Genomic DNA, 20,160 nt, shown 5'->3' on the forward strand with positions numbered 1-20,160 from the left:
TCAGTTTTAGGCAACGGAAAGATATCCTTAGGGCATGCCTTGTTGAGGTCGATGTAATCTACGCACATCCTCCAAGTTTCATTCGGCTTTTTGACAAGAACTACATTAGCCACCCAGTTAGGGTAGTAACATTGCCGAATAAAACCGGCGCACAACATCTTTTTAACTTCGGCTGCGGCCGCCTGATTCCTTTCTTCACCATGATTCCTCTTTTCTAACGAACAGGTCTCACAGCCGGGTTCATAGCTAGCTTATGAACTGGTAAGTCTGGGCTGGTACCAAGCATCTCATGAACTTCAAACGCAAACACATCTCTGAATTCTCTTAACTAACTCACCAAGTTATCTCCAAGCAATCCCATGGCCATAGTGCCCACTTTGACCGTCCGACCAAGCTGGTCTGGGTCAAGCACTATGTCCATATGATCACCGGCCGGTTGGAGCCTCAACTCTTTTGGCCGACCGACGGTCATTAGCTGCTATTCTTGCTCTTTCTTGATCAACTTGCGCTTTTTGCCGACCTGGTATGCTTGGAGTGACCCTTTTTCAGGATTTTGCTCAGACGCTTTTCCCTGTCCGTGTGCTGTTGGTTTTACAGCCTGCTGATTACATTCTTTTGCCATCTTCTGATTTCCTTGAATGATACCTATCTTCCCATCCAACTGCTCAAACTTCATCAGCATCAAGTGAGGGACGATTACTGCCTTTGCTGATGTCAAAGTTGGGCGGCCAATGATAACATTGTAGCCAGTGAGTTCTTTAATAACTAGGAAGCGGACAACCATGTCCCTCCCTTCTCCCTTCTGCCCAAACCGGACGGGCAAGTCTATTCGTCCGATCGGGTGGATAATACTCCCATTGAACCCAACCAACGGGTGAGAGATATCCTTTAGGGCGTCCTCTAGGAGCTTCAGATTCATTAAACAAGCTAGACTGATTATGTCGGACGGGCTACCTGTGTCTATTAGAACTCGTCCGACCTTCAAATTAGCAACTTTCAAGATGAACACCATGGGATCATTATGGGTAGCTTTGATATGGCCTCAGTCAGCTTCACAGACCGTCACTTCTGGGAAGGGCTCAATTTTCATCCCTTCGGTGTGCATTATATTTTAAATATTCCAAACATCTTGCTTGATTCCCTTCATGGTTGGGCTGCCTGCAGGAAAGACGCCTGATATAACGGCCACGAACCCTGAATCCGTCCAGTTTCCATCATCACCTTTTTCTTTTTCTTTCTTCTTCTCATATTTGTTGTCTGTCCGAGAGTAGGTGAACTTGGACTTCTGAACGTACGAGTAGAGCATGCCCTTCCCGACTAGCTTATTCAGTAACCTCTTCAAATTGTTGCAGTCGTTCGTGTCATGCCCCACATCCTTGTAGTAATGACAGTACTTTTTCTTGTTTCTGTACTAGGTCGGCCCTCTCAAAGGCTGAGGCTTCTCGAATTTGAACTTGTCTTTGATCTCCATCAAAATTAAATAATAATCTTTGTTGTACTCGTATGGAGGCTTGTACGTCTTGGCTTTCTTTGACTTCGTCTGTTGTCAGTCGGCCACCCACACTTCCTTTCTTTTGTTGTTTCCTTCCTTCTTTTTGGCGGCCGAGTCTTGCTGAGAAGATTGTTTCTTCTCAGCCCCCTTGGTTGGCTCTTCTGATTTTGTAAGAGAATAAAAATAAGCTACTTCAATATAAAATTCGGCCTCTCGCAGAACACCTGCGTATGTCCGAATCTTTTTCCTGATGAGATCAAACTTGAAACCATTATGCCTTAAACCTCGAAGGAACTCCGAGTAGGCCATTTCATCCGGAATATTCTAAATTTGAGCTTTCTCCAAGTTGAACCACTGGACGTACAAGCGCAACCCCTCTTTCTTTCCTTAGACGATGGTTCCCGAGTTAAGATTAGTCTTTCGGGGCGGAATATTGTAGGAGAAGTTTCCAACAAATAATAAGCTCAGAGTTGTGAAGCAATTGATGCATCCGGCCGACAGACTGTTGAACCAGTCTTGTGCCTCACCCTTGAGGGTGGCCGGGAAGCATTTGCACCAGGTGTGATATACACGTTTTACACATATGTTTTCACCTACTTTTCAATACATTCTTGTATGGTTTGAGGCTCTTTAGAGCCATTTTCCGCTAACATTCTCTTCTCTAGTGTGTTCGGTGCATTTTTATAAGTTTTACAGGAAATGCGAGTTCTTTGGATGATTCAGACACATTTTTGATGTCTATGGGAAATGTTAGTGAAGAAAGGATGGAGAACCAAGCTAAGATCGAGCCATAAAGCGTTCAACTCTGCGTTGCCCGGTTGCCCTATGCATGGCCGGTTGCACCAGACATAGAAGGATTGATTTGGTTAGAGCTAATGCGAAGAGGAAGAAGTTGTTTTAGGCATTTATCCCACGCGCCCGATCGGGCTAGCTGTGCCCAGTTGGACCGGGCACGTGGTGGTTGATGTTGTTACGAAGACTACGAAGCAAGGGAAGCAAGGCACCCAAGTGGAGCCTCGCGCCCGATCGGGCGCCACTTGCCCGGTTGGATTGGGCGCCGAGGAGAAGGCTACGAAGAAGTGCGCAGCCATCAGATACCACCTGCCCGATCGGGTGGTGCTCACCCGGTCAGACCGGGCAAGGTATGCGCGTGACGATTTTATTATTTTCGAGATTTTATTTTATTAAGGGTATAAATACCCATTGTAATCATCATTAGTGGACACTTATTATCTCCTTAAGTTTTATTTTTCTCTCAAAAACCCTAGTTTATTTCTTTTAAGCATTTTAATTATTTCATTAGATTTGATTATTGTTGATTAACAATTTGAGTAATTTCAATTGAAGCATCATTGGTATTCATCTCTATTCCTTTCTCTTTCAATTATTTTTGTTTTCAATTATGTTTTCCTTGATTATTATTTTTATTACTTCTTTCACTATGTGTGAGTAGTTTTCTTATTCCAAGATCTAGGGTAGCCCAATTATGATTGATGCATGAATTAATTCTTTAAATTCTCTAATAAGTATTGCAATTGTTTATGCTAAATTGATTGTAATTATGCCAATACTAGATTAGAGATAATTAGTATTGTTATTATTCCATAGTTCTAATCACAACGAGAGTTGGGTTTTAACGGATTTGAGTAGATTAATTTAGGGTTTAAATTTCATCATGAGAATAGTTGAATTGATAATTGGGAATTGAAGTAAAGTGTTTAATGTCTCTGATTTGCATGATACCATGAGAATAGGCTTGATTGTGGGTTAGGAAGCCATTGATACTCGAGAGAGGTCCTTGGTATTTGTTAGGGTTTGCTTTTCCCCGTGTTAATTGGAATTGTATGTTAGGGGTAGATATATAATTGCATCGATCGTAATTGTGGTGATACTTGATCTTGGATGTTTTAGCTAATTAATTCATTATATTCTTTTGATTAATTCTAGTTTTTCATACAATAGTTCCTAGTTTATTCCACCATTGTTTGATTCTTGCTTGGTAATTATTTGAGTCTAGATAATTTAGGTGGACCTTAGTCTCTTGGGATTCGAACCTTACTTGCCCGACTACATAGTTAGGAGGAAGAGTTAGGTTATTTTTGTTAGGTACGCGACACGCCTATCAAGGTGGCATCATCCACACTTTGCAACTACATCAAATTTCTATACAAAGTAACATGTTCTTCCGGGTTGCCCGTGCCATCATAGGCACCCACAAGTACTCTTCACATTAGTTGGTTGAGGAGAGTTGAAAATTTCTTGAGAAAACGGAGGCGGCTTGTCGCCAAGATTCAACAAGCGCATTTGCTAATTAATAGGCTGAGGTTATGCGGCCGATCTGCCCAGATATGCTGCCTGGTTGTATGGCTGGCCATACTGCCCCTACTGCTCATAGATAAAGGGACCCTAGGTGACCATAATGGGGCATTTGAAACTGAAGTGGTTGAGTTAAAAGAATTGGGGTTGGAGTATGATAGGCTGTCGTAGAGCCTACCAAAGATAAAAACCTAACTTGGTCTCTCTAATGGGTAGGAAGGGCAAGTAAGGGTCGATTTCACATAGACTAAGGGGAGCACTAACAAATATCGATTTGTGATAAGCTAAGGCAAGTCTTTTTGGGTTATGAGTTATGAAAAAAAATCTACAAACAATAATAAAAAGGATCTTGGGAAGGTATCCACCAATTAAACCATTCACAAACTACAATTTAACATATAAGACATAGCAATTTGGGGATAAATTAGGGGAAGTCATCTAAGGCACCTAACTACTCTCTCAAGCTAGAGGGATTACTTGAGTCATGAAATATAACCTACTCTTGTGGTTACAAAGCATAAAATAAGTGGTAAAGCATAATCACGATGACATAAACATTCCCTTGACTTGAAATTCCTATTCTCATGGCATTTTAAGTCAATTAAGCATAAGGGAGCTAACTTAAGTTTATCTCTCTATCCATCGTTGAGAAAGCTTAGATAAATAGTTCTAGCAATGGCCATTTACAAGAACTAACAATGAAACCACTTAATCTCAACTAATTAACATCCCACATTAGCTAAATCAACACATACAAACAAGTATTTGTGAATTCATCAATGGTTTCAACCATCCCAAGTGAAAGAACTACTCACAAATCATAATAAATTGAAAAACTAAAGGAATTAACAACTAAGAACATGAAATCAAGCACTAATCTAACATTAACAAGTAATTAAGGATGAAAATATACAAAAATAAGTAAATAAAATAACAAAATAGGAGAGAGAGTAAGAAATTCTCATTGATATTGCAAGGAGTATTCAAATCTTCAAGTGTCCTTTCTTCAATTCTTCATAATCCAAGCTTTCAACAAGTTTCTCTTACTTTGTCTCTCTAGAAAATGAGAGTTTCTCTCTCTAAAAACCCTAACCTAAGCTAAAGATTACAGAAAAATTTTCTCCATATGAAGCTAAAGGGATATTATATAACCCCCAAGTAAAAGGACGAAGAAAACAAGAATCGGCCCGTCTACAGGTCAGCACGGACGTGCCAAAGGTTGCACGGACAAGCAGACCTGTTAAAATGTGAACAGTAGCTACTGCCTGACCTTGCACGGACGTGCATCACTTGGCACAGACGTGCAGCTTTTTCTGGCGAAATAGCTTCGTTTCGGAAGGTCATAACTTCTTCATTACTCATTGGAATAAGGCATGTAACCAGTCAATGGAAAGCTCTTGAGATGAACTTAATATCCAATTTGAATCACTTTAAAAACTTGAGTAAAATAATGTTATGGTCATTTGAAGTTGACCTTAAGGAAAAAATCCTTCCAAAACCCTTCCAAATGCTCTTATTTCACTCTTGGACACTTTTTCTTGCTTGTTTCATTCTTTCATAGCTCCCTTATTTCCTATTCTTGTCTGCAACTTCTTTACTTCTTTGTCCAAAAGCTTCAAAGAGCCATATTTATACCTAAATATGCACCAAAACACTAGCAAACCCGCGAATCATATGATACACAAAAAATGCATAAAAATAGAGTAATTATGAACTAAGGCATTGATTTCTCACAATTCTAAGGCTCAAAATCACTCTAAAATCATACAAAATAACAAGTTATCAAATCCCCCCAAGCTAAGCTTTTGCTCGTCATCGAGAAAAACAATAATGTCAAACCAAAGAAGGGAAATAACTTGCTAGAATCAAAATAACGAGGGGCAACAAGGAGAATGCATATACACACTAATCCGCATGGTAGCAACCACAATCACTTTTAGCGCAAGTGAGAAGCAATTTAAACCTCTAAGTCGCCCTAGAGGACGAGTTTTTATATCGTGAGGGTTTCCAATGAGATTTCCCCACAACTCATGCAATCCACAACACATCGTCCAAAATCACACAATTTCAATTTTTCGCCCAAGTCAACTCATCGGGATATGAGACACAAGCAAGACAAGTGAACAACTTTCAAGAATTACCAATCATACAAATGTACACATGAGTTGGGGGTAGAGAGGATAACTAAGCAAGGTTGTACTAGGATACTTCATTAGGCCTTTTACTAGTTCATTAGAGCACACCTAGATATTCCAAAGTTGTAACAAGCCCTCTTTCGGTTATAAAATCTCAAAATGTTAGTCCACCTCCCAAAATGCACACCCAAGTCCCCTTTACTACACTCTAACTCGGGAATTTCATTAAAAACAACAATGCAAACAAGGTGTAGGAGGCATCCACGAGTTGACCTCTAGCGAAAAGAAATTTTTTTTGAGAAGTTTTGGGGGAGGATTTGTTCTCCCCTTTTTCTACTCTCTACTTTTTTTTTTTTTTTTTTTTTTTTCAATTTTCAATGCCCTCGCCTCTTTTAACTGTGAGCGGCTCTTTCTTTATTGAGAACGTGTGGCTTATTACGCCACTTATTACACATGATACAAGTAGAACCAATTCCCTAATAGAGTTTCATTTCGAAGAGGAAAGGGGGCACATCAAGGGAACAAGCTAAGGGACCACAAATTAATTCAAACATATCCTACTTGAGCAAATTAGACAATATCCTATACTAGGCGTGCGATTGAGAATTCATTGGCTTTCATTTCATATACTCTAATGCAATCAAGATTAATAGAACTCTAAGTGACCCCAACTCTTGCACACAACCTTTTAAAAGAACTTTTACTCATCACTTAAGAGTCAAGCAAGCAAAACATATAAGTATCGTCATTTGAGTCTCATCCTTGGGCAATTTTTTTATATTTAATTTTTTTAATTTTCAAGTTATATTAAAGAAAAAAAAGAGAATCATGCGTATCCAAATGTACAGCTATGAACGAATTCAAGCATCAAACTAACAATTAACCACTCTTCATGAAAGCGTGAAGCTACCCCCCCCCCAGCTTAGACGAAGCGTTGTCCTCAATGCTTTGAAGACATAATCAAGGGGGAGGGAGGGAGGGAAGGGAACACAATCAATCTCAACAAATTACATCTAATCCAACATCCATAACTACAACGAAAACCACAACAATAAAATCTAGCCCCAAACCAAACTCTTTGACAAGCAACCAATGAATGGAAAAAATAATTATAAAATCAATAGCTTGAGAAGGGATGAAGAGAGGAAGAGATATTACTTAATTTGATGCAAAATACTTCATAAATTCTTCAATACTTTGTAGAGTATGTTGTGTCTTTCCAATGTAGCAAAAACTCCAAAATTCTTGTGAATTTGAGACTATATGATGTAATTTGGAATGGAGTGATAAAGAGTACCTAATTGAGAATCATTTCATAAAGCTCGTTAGTTCAAATCATCATACAATTATAATCCATGCACATCGTTATTCAAAAATAATCATATAAAAAAAAGAAAAAGAAAATTTGCCTTTCTTTTCGGTCTTTGGCTAGACCTTAGCTAGTAAGTAATTTGACAAACTCCTAAGGAGCTTATCATATGCACTTGAGCAAATTTTACAAATTGCAACCATAAAAATAAGAAGAAAATTTAGAGAGAAGAAGAAAAGGATATACATTAATCTACAAAGTTTCCTAAAATGAAAATGAAAAGATCTAAAAAAAGGTCCTAGATTGAAAAGAATAAGGAAAAATAAAAGTATAACTATCAACAAAACACTTTATTGGAGATTCATTTGGTAAATTAAAAACCATATTACATCAAATTCACCCAATTGAGTATCGTTGGTTAGAAATTGATCATGCAATCATAGAATAAAGTACAAAGAGGCTCATGTGAAGTGAACTTGGGAAGAAAAGGGGGGCAAAGGCTTGGAAATGAGACAATAATATCAAGAGTTTTTGAGAAAGGGACATGAGGCTCAAAAAAAGAATGGTCAATTAGTAAAGACTCAACAATCACCTCACTCTCAACTCTGTGGTCCTCAAAAGAAGGACTTTCCTCCACTTCATACCTTTTATCCTTACTTTCCCAAAATTCATCATGAATATCTAGGCTACTCTTTCCAAATTGATAGTTATCCTCAACACCTCTTGAATAATCATCAATATAATCAAATTTAAGAATATCATCAACATTATATTTGGACTTTAGTAGACTTATATCATTAGTGGAATTCAACAAACAATCATCAACTTTGTCATTATTCATAATTAATGGTACATTAGGCTCATTATACAAATTGATGATATTTGGAAAAATAGGGTCATCAACCTAAGGTTTTTCAAGAAGAGGCTTCTCAAAATTTTCATTTTCATTCATTTGAACCCTAAAAGCCTCACTATGATGATTCATGGATGTACAATTGCTCTTTATGTCCATTAGATTCTTAGAAATCTCTTCACTACTCTCTAAAAAACATTCTAGAGTGAGCTCTAAAGAAGACTTAGGTACTTGAGGATGGGAGAAATTTCGAAAATCACATTGGGAAGAGGTGTCAACATGATGCACATTAGCCACATCATAAGGAGTACATGACATAAAATTGAAATCTAAGAAAAAAGTTAGGGAATTTTGACAATTTACATCACCAAAACTTGAAACATTAGAATCCAAAACATTATCATCACATTCTTCAAATGAGTTCCCATCATTAAAATGGTCATAAGTCTCATGATTAGCCATCTCCCAATCATAAGTATCTTTTGAAAAGAATGGTGTTCTTCCAACAAGTGTATTATTCCAGTAAAGGGTTCAGAATTATTAAAAAGCTAATTCTTCAGTAAGATCAAGTGATCGGAATGCCTAGGTGGAGGCCGCTTCCGATCAGTAATATTAATATATAATTAATATTACAGCTTAATCTTGACTGAACCCTTCGGGTCGAACACAATCGAACAACCGGTCCGAGACGACGAGTCAATCCGAAGGATTTGATGAGTCGCCAGAGTTTTACGAACTAAGACGTCGGATACCGAGCTTAGAGCGTCGAGACTGAGCATCGCAAGTCGAGTCGAATTTAGAAATCAACGAGACGCGAAATTAATCAAGTTACAAGTTCGAGTTAGGTCGTAGCTTCGCATTGGCTTAGCCATGCGAGGGAAGCTATCTCAAGCTAGCATGTGCATCGTAATGCTAGTCGCAAGCGTAGCATGCTAGGCGTGCTAGGCCCATGCATTCTAGCTAGCCACCGCAAGCATCGCAGCCTTGCGTGTGTGCTAGCATGCCATGTGCCCAGCCATCGCAAGGCTAGGCCTTGCTGGCATGCTAGGTGCTGGCGCACAGCTAGCCCAGCAAGCATCGCAAGGCTAGGCCTTGCTAGCATGCTAGGCGCTAGCAGCATCGCACAACACCACGCATCAGCCAACATCGTGCAAAGCTGTGCATGTGTGTGCGTGTGCCTCGCATAGCATCGCACAACACCACGCACCAGCCAGCAGCATGCTTGGCTGTGCGTGTGGGTGCGTGTGCTTTTCATAGTAGCACCCAGCAAACAGCTTGCAATGCCTCGCCTAGCAGCAACGCCCAACATGCGTGGCTCGCTAGTAGCATGCATGCACTGGCTGGCTGCGCATGCGGGCTGGCTGTGCGTGTGGGATGCTAGCTAGCTGGCCAGGTTGCCCAGCCTTGGTGCTAGGTGCCAGCTGGCAGCCTTGGAAGCCAAGGCAGGCTGCCAGTCAGCCACTTGGATTGGGAGAGCCGGTTTGCTAGTGGGGACCAAGGGGTGTGAGCTTTGCCTTAGGGAGAAAGGCTATGGTCCCCCCCCCCTTGGAAATGGTCCTCACCTAATCTCTCATCCTGCTTGTGCCACTTGTAACTTATTAATTGAATTGCAATTTTATTTTTGTTTTAATTAAAATAAAATGGGAAAATTGCAAATCTCCCACATTGATTGAGAGTGGGAATTCAAGGTTCATTTCCCTATAAATACCAAGGTTTTGGGATTTGGGAAGAACACTTGAGTGGAACTAAAAAGGCATCTCCTTAGAAAAGTGAGAAAACCTTAAGTTCGTAAAACTCTAGTTTTTATTGGTCGGGTCCCGACTAACCTTCGGGACTTGGATTGTCCGAGTCGGGTTCGTGGGTACGAGCCGTCGGAGACCTTCGCATTTGCGGGGTTCAAGTTTTGAAGTAAGAGCTCGGGATTCGAGCGAAGCACGCGCCAAGGGTAAGAATGTCTTTTCTTTTCTCACTTAATTATTGTTTAATTAGCGATTGCATGCTTAGTCACTTTAATTAGTGTGCGGGTCTTGGGCGGGTTTCTCTTCCGCGTAGAGTCGGACTCTACAAAACCAAACAGCGATATCGGAGCCGCGCTCACTTTAATTATTGTGACTAATAATTAATTAAGGTGATTTAAAATGGATTTAAATTTCTGGTTGTGCTATTAGATTAGAAGCTCGTTTTAATTAATTTTAATCTCGTATTTTTTCTAATTTTGGCTGACAAACCCAGATTTCGACTTAAAAATAGTGATTTTTGAGTGGAATCGATGTTCTAAATCGTTTCTGATCCTTATAAGGATGTCCAAAAGCTAAAATCCACCCAGAAATATGTTTTTCGAGGGTTATTTTCGTTTTTGACGAAATTTTTTAAATCTTTTAACCTTGATTAATTATTGCATGTTGAAGGTAGATTAAATGTATGGTTGCATCTCTAATCTAATGCAATTATAAGCCTCATTAAGCATGTTTATGAAGTCATAATTGGTGCTTAATTTGGTGTGCTCACTTTTCACATAAACTTGAATTTTTCACATTATTGCAAATAAATTGCTTTAAGTGTGAATGTTTATAGTGAACTTGCAACTTTAAAGCCCCTAAAATTTCAAAGATCCAATCTTTAATTGTTTATTTGGTTGGAACTTTGATTGCTAAATTCCAAGTTGAACTATATTGGATTTAATCATTTTTTTTGTGTTGATTAAAGTCCTTAAAGTTCAAAACTAGTGATTGAATTTTGATTAATCTTCATATTGGAAGATGTAATTATTCAATTTTACAAAAGTTATTGTTGGGAAATTTTTTCATTGGATGAAAGGGTTTATTTTTCCAACCCCTTTAATTTTGTCAAATCTCATTATTAATTTACATTTGATTAAATTAATTATGAGTGTGGCCCTTAAATTTTGAAGCATCAAGATAGACCTAATTAAATTAATTTAAAGAATGGTTCTTCAATAATTTAGGTTTGTGCCCTATTTAAATTGCATTTAAATAAGTTGGACTTATTTTGATTTTTCATTTTGCTCTAAATTGATTCTAAAATAAATTTAGAATTAATTTTATGTCACATGTATATCGGGATTAAAATCCCAAAATAATAGCATGCAAATCGAGGCAAAATCACCCAAACGCCACCAAGGCTAGCCGGGCTGCTCATGCAACCCACATGTGGCTGCCTTGGTGCACATGGTGGTGCTCCCACCTCGAAGCGTTGCGGCTGTGTGGCAGGGCTAGGAGTGCGCAAAGGACATGCTTGTGGCTTGTGGTGCGTGGCTGCTAGGATGCTTGCAATGAAGCTGGGCAGCAAGGCAGGGAGCCCCATGCAGGCCCAGCAACACCTGCCAGCACGCATTCTAGCATGCGCAGCATGCTGCGATGCATGCTGGTGCTAGCAGGCGCAGCAGTGGCTTGCTAGGCATGCTGCCAACGCCTAAGCAACCCCCCAGCCATAGCCTTGGTGCCTAGCAAGCCTAGCCCCATGGCTAGGATGCTAGACACTCGGTTTAGAAAAGGCTGATTTATCGATGCGTGGGCTATGTGTTTTGCAAATTTTTGCCGTTTTAATTTATTTAATTATTTTAACGAGGCTAGGCCTCGGTTTTTTCCAGCTCTTGCAAAATTTTAATTTTGACAAAATTTGGGTTAATCGGCTTAATTAATTGGATTAATTAAGTTGGATGCGGAATTTAGTGGGAGCTTCGTTAATTGCATGAAATAATTGCGTCTTAATCACATAAAATGTTAAACAACTTTGACTAGTTTTAATTAGGCGCGTTAATCGGATTAACCACCTAAGTTAGTTACTAGTTCACGCGCGTTATGCATTGTTACTTGTTTTTCGTTGTAAAATGCATGGGTCATTCACATATAGTGAATGGATGAATGGAAGATATATTATTTCACAGGTTTCGTGAAAATTGCAACTAGTGGGGCCCGATTAGGATAATAAATACGGACTGCGATCCGTTATGTATTTTTGTAAATATAAATACAGTCTGCTCACCGATGCGTATTTTTGTACCTTAATATTTAGATTAATCCTAGTCGTAGTAACAACACTTACCGAACTAATGCGCGTATGTGATGGGCTACGCCAAAGCGAGGCATCACTACTTCCCTAGGAACGTAAGGTATACTAGGTAAACAAGTTGTCTTGGTTAAGCTCAACGATATCGGTAAGGAGTCCTTAGATGTCGTGGCTATGGAGATAAAATGTCAAGGAAGCATTAGATGCGACGTTTTATCGAACCAAGAGTAGCTTGGAGCTATTAGCAATTGGATTGTTTACCCTAAAATATTAAGTTTTAACACTAGGAGAAAAACCCCAATCCCCACCGGTTCAAACCACACATTCCCCACCGGTTTTGAACCGTTCTTGATTTGGGGGGTGCTAAATCCCTCCCACCGGTTCAAAACCGGTGGCAAAAACCACTTTTCCCACCGGTTTTGGAGTGAACCAGTGGCAAAAACATGTGATTTATCTTGTAGCTGGAGGACTTTTCCCACCGGTTTTCAAGTGAACCGGTGGCAAAACTATAACATTTCCCACCGGTTTTGCACACTGACCCGGTGCCAAAAGTGCCCCAAAAAATTAATTTTTTTTTTTTTTTTTTTTTTTTTTTTTTTTTTTTTTTTGCATTTTTTTCACTTAAATTGTCCCAAATACTTGTATATAATCATAATATACATAAAACACATATATTTGCCTCAATAACTTGTAATATTACACTTTAAAAAAACTAAAAAAAAAAAATGGACATATAAACACTAACATATATATTTTCTTCAAAAACAGCATATTGTCTGAGTTCCAGCAAGAACTATCCTGGTCTTGTGCTGGTGGCTGCTCTGCTGGCTGTTGTGTTGTGTGTTCAGGCTGACAGGCTGCTCTTTTGTTTGCTATGCGACTGTTTCTGTTCTCCTGCACTGATGTGTAGTAGCCTCTCCTGTCATGTGCATAGATGAAGAACTCTTTCTCCACCCCAAAAGGCCAAAACTTAGATGGAAACTTGAGGAAGATTTTTGTATGTACCATCACATCACATTTCTCTATGGCTTCTGTCTTCCACCTTTGTTAATTGCTGTCATTCACAAATTGGATAAGAGATAATATTAATTAACTCATAGCAAAGTATGCATACCATTTCTCACAGAAATTAAAAGAAAAGAATCGAGTTGTGAGTTCTAGAAAATGGAAGGGAAATAAATCTATATATTAAAAGAATAGTTGAGTGAGATAAATGAAATGTTGAGCAGATCTGATTGCTTCAATGTATGCTGTTTGGATGCTCTTGTCTATCACCAAATTCTTGGCACAAACCAGGTTATGCAATGAAAACAGGTTCTACTAGTGTAAGAAGCCTGAGATGATGAAAGAACCTAATTTCACTGTATTTTAAGTAAACTGAGGATCATAGTTCAACAAGAAGAATTCAAGATGTCAACACAACACGCTTCACCTTTGCATCTGCTGCTGCTGTAATCACATTCTTTGTTCCGATCACTGCGGGCTCCAGAGCTGCATGATAGCAAAGAGAATCAGCAGCAGCAACATGATAGAAAAGAGAATCACATATTAAGAATGAAAGACTATAAATACAGATACTGACAATGGCTCCAATATACGAACAATTCATAGGCTCCTACATTCTACCATGTAAAACTAATTCCGCAGACACAAAAAAAACAAAAGTTACAAAAGCAGACACAATAAGCATGCAACAACAAATCATCAATTCCATGAGATTGAGACGCGTCATTGCAAAGATATGATGCTGAAAACATGTCAAGATTCAAGATACAGTACAGTTTATAAGGAAAATGTTCTGCAATAGCAAAAATAACACAATTACAAAATTTGTGTGTGTGTTATGGGGGGGGGGGGGGGGGTTACCTGCTGGTAAGCATGGAAGCAAAGAGAAGCCACCAAGGACCTTGTATATAGTTGTTGGACATTCAATCCCTACCAAAACAGAAAAAATGAATAAGCAAATACATGACGAGGATTAGTGTGCAAAAATCCGACAGGCCATGTGAACGCTGGTATAATGGACCAAGAGATTCCATGACTTGATTTTAACTAAATAACAAATAACAATAACTTAGGAGAAGCACTTCCTGGATAGCACTTACATATCTGCAGAGCACTACACCACCTAGACCAAATGCTTCATAGAAGAAACAATTGACACAACACCAACTTGATGATCAATAATTCAACTGTCAAGAAATAGCCACATGACCAAATAAAAAGAAATATCCAGTAATAAGCAAACCTTTTAGCAAAGAACCCACTTGATCACCAATAACTTAACAGCAAAGAAGCAAGTCAAGGCAAAGGAAATTCCACCAATAAATCAACTGATTATGATAACTTCAAACCTCAAACTTCAATCATATACCCATCTCCTCACCGCAAGGCAATTTTTCTTTGCGAGTCCCGGTGTACGGGTAGTTAGCCATATTAGTCACTAAAAAGCACCATTAACAATAATAATATTCGTAAAATTAATCACTAATCAGAAATTAATTAATACCAAGTCAAACAAACTACAATATCAGATTAGTTATATAGAATTTATATGTTTACCCAAATTTTTTTTGGTTAAGATAGGTTTGTGGATAATTTTTGGTGATAACTGGTAATATTCACAAGCTTGAAAAAACTGCAAAATTAGCTGCCCAAAACTCTGCCACATTTTTATGTAATAAAGGACAATGCAGCAACAGACAAAACGTTAAATCATAACAGCTCTAGAGATCAAACACCAATCCTGCAAGCCTTTCTAATAATCAAAAATCAAACCAAAAACCCTAAGTTTGAAGAATTTTATAATCAATGAGCCAATAGATCAAACCTCAATTAACCGAAACCTTTTTATTCAGCCAACTTGATCACCAAATATTCAACAGCTAACAAAAAACTGCATGCTCAAGAATCAAACCAAAAAATACCCTAATTCGAAAAATTTGAATAGCGCAAAACCTTTATATTCAGCTAACTTGATCACCGATTAGTCAACAGCCAATAAGCAACTGCATGCTCAACAAGAATTAAACCAAACAAAAAACCGAATTCGAAAAAATTGGTAATCAATCAACTCAAATGATCAAGCATACCAAATAGGCAAACCTATTCAATGATCAACAAAATATATTCCCTGAAAGAGGAAGTATAGCATATCGCCTTCATCATGCCAATTTTATAATAGTACCAATTTTTATTTTTTATGATTATATTCCCTGAAAGAGGAAGTATAACTAACAGTAACAGAGGGTTTGAACTATTTTACAACAGAATTCCATGAAGGCAGAAATAATAAATTTAACACACAACTTAACACAGAACAAAAAGACAGTGAACAAGGAGCAGTAGACATAACAATTAATGGAAGCTACATGATTTGCAAACATAATACTGGTGGATAAAGACAAAAGACCACACACAACATCAAAGATTGTATTGAAGAAAGTCATTCGATCCATGTTCACATTTTAAGCATAGGAGAATCCACCCAAAATCTCAAAGCAAACCGTAAAGAACAGAAAACCCTAAAACAATGAACTATTGTTGAATGCACAACTCGAAATTAAGGTCACAAAACCAAACCACAAAGAACAGAAAACCCTAAATCAACGACTAACCCTAGATTGCAAAGGTATTCAATAGACTAGGAAGACCACGAAATATTTCTTACCTCGAAGCTGCTACAATGGAGTTGGAAAGCTCGGAATGCGCTTCAATGGAGGTCACAAAGCTCGATAGTATGCGCTTCAATGGAGGAGATAGCTATATATGGAGAGAAAGAGAGGAGTTGCGCGGCAATGGAGGTGAGAAAGCCCAGGGAATGCGCTTCAATGGAGGACAACCTATGCGTGAAGGAGATGGTGAGGGCAGGCGAGAACGAGAGAAGAAGATTAATTGAAGAGGAAGCAGGGGAATGAAATTGTTCGTGCTGAAGGAATTGAAGAAGAAGAGTATTTCACGGTTTTTTTTTTTTTAATTTGCGTACTTTCCCCACCGGTTTGGGTTGAACCGGTGGCATATCCATTTACCCCCTTTTTTTTTTTAAACAACACATTTAGCACCGGTTCGAAAACATACATTTGCCACCGGTTTCGAAAGAACCAGTGCGAAAAGTAAATATCCGAATCCCGCCCAAATCTTTTCCCACCGGTTTTTAAGAACCAGTGGGAAAAGGGGGGTGCCTTTTTCAATTTTTCTACTAGTGTAAGACAAGCCAAAGCATGCTTTATCACTTTTTGATTTTTGGGATCTTGGAATTATTTTATTCTCTCTTAAAAGAGACTAATGTTAATTCGTGGATAAAATGCTCAATAAGATTGAAAATTTGCATAAACGCTTTAAATTTCAAACTTATTGGTTTATGAATGGTTTTTCATTTCAAATTCTTTCAATTGTAAAAATATGTCTGCAAGTAATTCAAACAACAACTCTATGTGCCCGAAACTCCCCGACAAGTTGACTTTTAGCCTTAACTTGGTCAACTTCAAGGAATGAGAGGAGGAACTCAGGAAAACTCTTCGGAATTGTTCCTTAGAGTACACTCTTGATACTCCTAATCCAAGCTTCTTCTCTAAGGGAATCATGAGCGATGAGGCTCATGATAAATGGTCTTTCGATTGCAAGAAAGTCACACATCTAATGGCTAATTCCATCCCGGAAGATTGGAAGGAAAAGCTCTCCTTCTATTTTCCGGACATTTTCCTCAAATCATTGGAGGATGTTGTCAACATAAGAGTCACCAAGAATGACAATGGCAACCATGATGGACTCGTGTTTGATTTGACTAGGATACTCTCAAACATGAAGATAAAGCCACCGAATGTGGGTTGTCTTGCTAAGGAAAGGCGCCGGCTTTGGTCAAGGGTCTACAATACCAAATTGAGACCCGGGATGCCCCTCCGACCTCATGTGCTTGGAATGACTAGGCTCTTCAAACACATGCAGCTTCTCAGAATCTCATTAAAGGATGAGATGGCGGGGCACATCTTGCTTGCTTCACTCCACTCGGGCTATGATGCACTTAGAGTGCATATAGCTGCGGGAAAGGAGACACGCTTTTTAAAAGAGGTGGTGCAACTACTTAGCCGAGCCACCGCCTATGGAGTGACCGAGAGGCCTTTGAGAGAAAGAAGAAGGAGTTCAAGAACAAGGCAAGGATGCGGTGCTTCTATTGTGGTGGGCAAGGCCACTACAAGAAGGAATGCAAGCTCTTTCGAAAGGAGGAGGAGGAGAGGAATGTTGCATCTGCCTCAGGTATCTTCATTAACACTTGTGTTTAAAGCTATTCATAGGTATTGGATACCATGTATAACTCACTTTATGTTTCCTTTTCAGGAACCAAGTGAGAGGGCATCACAAGTAAGAGGATATTGGATACCATGTGCATCAACAAGCGAACGACAAAGATAGTCTTTTGATCGTGCTTGTAGGCACATTTATTTTGTCTATGACTTGTAATTAAACAATGGTTGTTTCTTATGATTTTGAACATATTTTTGATTTATGGTGTTGGACACCATGTTATTTTGATCACAAGACTTAATCAATGGTTGGTTTGTTAAAAATGTCTTGTTTATATGTTCTATAGAATTATATGTTTAGACAAACTAATGGTACCGCCAAAAGGGCTAAGACCAACGAGTCGAATCAAACCTACTTGTGGCATTGTCGTCTTGGCCACATTAATGTCAAACGCATCAAGAAACTTCTTTAAGAAGGTGTTCTTGACTCATTCGACTTGGAGTCGTTTAAAAATTGCAAAGGATGTCTATTAGGCAAGATGATAAAGCAGCCATTCTCCAAGTTGAGAGAAAGGCCAAGTGACTTATTGGGTCTAATACATACGGATGTATGTGGACCAATGAGTATATACACCCGCAAGGCAAGGTTTTATTGATATTTCATTACTTTCACCCTTGAAAAAAAAAACCTGGGGCGTATTGCTCAAATTATTGGTTCGGTATTGGACGTAGCTTTTCCTCCAGGAAAGATGCCCAATATTTACAATGCTCTAGTAGTTAAAGGTCGAGATACTACTAGGACTACAGTAGATATGGTTATGGCTACCTTATGTTGAACAAATCTGAATATTTTGAGAAATTCAAAGAGTTTCAGAGTGAAGTTGAAAATCAACTTGGCAAGAAAATAAAAGCACTTTGTGGCGAGTATTTGAGCCATAAATTCGACGATCACTTGAAAGAAAATGGTATTCTTTCAGAGTTGACACCTCCTGGAACTCCACAATGGAACGGAGTATCCGAACGGAGGAATCGAACCTTGTTAGACATGGTTCAATCAATGATGGGTCTTAGTGAACTTCCTATCTCTTTCTAGGGACACGCACTTCTAACTGCGGCACTAACACTAAACCGCGCTCCGTCAAAAGCTGTCGAAAAGACTCCATATGAATTATTGACGAAGAAACCTCCGAGGTTATCTTTTCTTAAGATTTGGGGTTGCGAAGCATATGTCAAGATCACCCAAACTTCACCCAAAATCACACAAGTGTTTCTTTGTGGGCTACCTAAAAGAAACCAAGGGGTATTACTTCTACAATAAATCCGAGAACAAAGTGTTTTTTTCTCGTGATGGTATCTTTTTGGAGAAGGAACACCTTTCCAAAATGACAAGTGGGAGGAAAATCGAAGTCGACGAAGTTCGAGAGGTAGAGCAACAAAGTCAACATGACAAAATTGACAATTAAAGTGCTTTAAAAGCAGCTATTGACATTGGTCAGAGTCAAACCGATAATGCAAATGCTCAACCTATTACCCTGCGTAGGTTGCAACGACCAATATCTCAACCAGATAGATACCTTGGTATTGTCTTAACCGAAGATCGAGACATCCTAGTTACAGATGGAGATGAGCCAGCGACATACAAACAAATTATAACGAGCCCCAACTCTGCTAAATGGAAAGAGGCCATGAAATCCGAGATTGACTCCATGTCTGAAAATTAAGTTTAAGACTTGGTTAATTTGCCCGAAGGTTATACACCTATCGGATGCAAATGGATTTTCAAATTGAAAACAAACAAAGATGGAAATAGACTGGTGGAAAAAGGTTACAAGCATATTCACGGAGTTGATTATGATGAAACCTTTTCACCAGTTGCAATGCTTAAGTCCGTCCAGATCATCCTAGCGATTGCTGCATATTACGATTACGAAATATGGCAAATGGATGTCAAAACCGCCTTCCTTAATGGGATTTTGGAAGAAACTGTGTATATGACACAGCCGGAAGGTTTTGTTGATCCAAGCAATGTTGGGAAGGTATGCAAGCTTAAGAAGTCCATTTATGGACTAAAGCATGCAAGCAGAAGTTGGAATCTGCGATTCGATGAAGGCATTAGTAAGTTTGGTTTTATCAAGAATCCAAATGAGTCTTGTGTCTACAAGAAGGTCAGTGGGAGTTACATCGCATTCCTAGTCTTATATGTCGGTGACATATTACTCATTGGAAACAGTACTAAACTGTTAGAGTCCGTAAAGGGCTGGCTGGGAAAGTGTTTTTCAATGAAGGACTTGGGAGAGACACTGTACATATTGGGCATCAAGATCTATAGGAATAGATCTAAGAGGATGATTGGATTGAGCCAAAGTACTTATATAGATAAGGTACTGGCATGATTCAACATGGAAGGGGCCAAGAGAGGGCACCTACCCATGTCCCATGGCATAACTCTCAGCAAGAAACAATGTCCACAGACACCTGATGAGCGAGAGAGAATGAGTCAGATTCCATATGCTTCGCTTATTGGATCGATCATGTATGCCATGATATGTACTAGGCCAGATGTATCGTATGCCTTGAGTACTATGAGCCTATACCAATCAGATCCAGGAGAGGCGCATTGGACTACGGCCAAGAATATCCTAAAGTAACTGAAAAGGAACAAGGATAAATTCCTGGTCTATGGTGGCTGTAATGAGTTGGTTGTTGAAGGTTATACTAACGCGAGCTTCCAGACTAACAGAGACGACTCCAAGTGTCGCAGTCGGGGTACATATTTTGCCTTAATG

General features: G+C 39.0%; 1 long non-coding RNA gene across 2 annotated transcripts; it reads right to left on the minus strand.

Annotated features, from left to right (window-relative positions):
- Positions 1-12,817: 12,817 nt before the first annotated feature.
- On the minus strand, positions 12,818-16,036 carry LOC110704802. 2 transcript variants are annotated; one of them, XR_002508008.1, is made up of 5 exons: positions 15,805-16,036; positions 14,240-14,326; positions 14,001-14,069; positions 13,567-13,625; positions 12,818-13,188 (listed from the first exon to the last, which is right to left on the minus strand). It is a non-coding gene; the product is annotated as an uncharacterized LOC110704802 (long non-coding RNA). The 2 variants fall into 2 exon arrangements; XR_002508007.1 differs by having other exon boundaries at positions 14,240-16,036.
- Between the last annotated feature and the right edge of the window lie 4,124 nt (positions 16,037-20,160).

Source organism: Chenopodium quinoa, unplaced genomic scaffold (genome assembly GCF_001683475.1).
Source record: "Chenopodium quinoa cultivar QQ74 unplaced genomic scaffold, ASM168347v1, whole genome shotgun sequence".
NCBI classification, from domain to species: domain Eukaryota; kingdom Viridiplantae; phylum Streptophyta; class Magnoliopsida; order Caryophyllales; family Amaranthaceae; genus Chenopodium; species Chenopodium quinoa.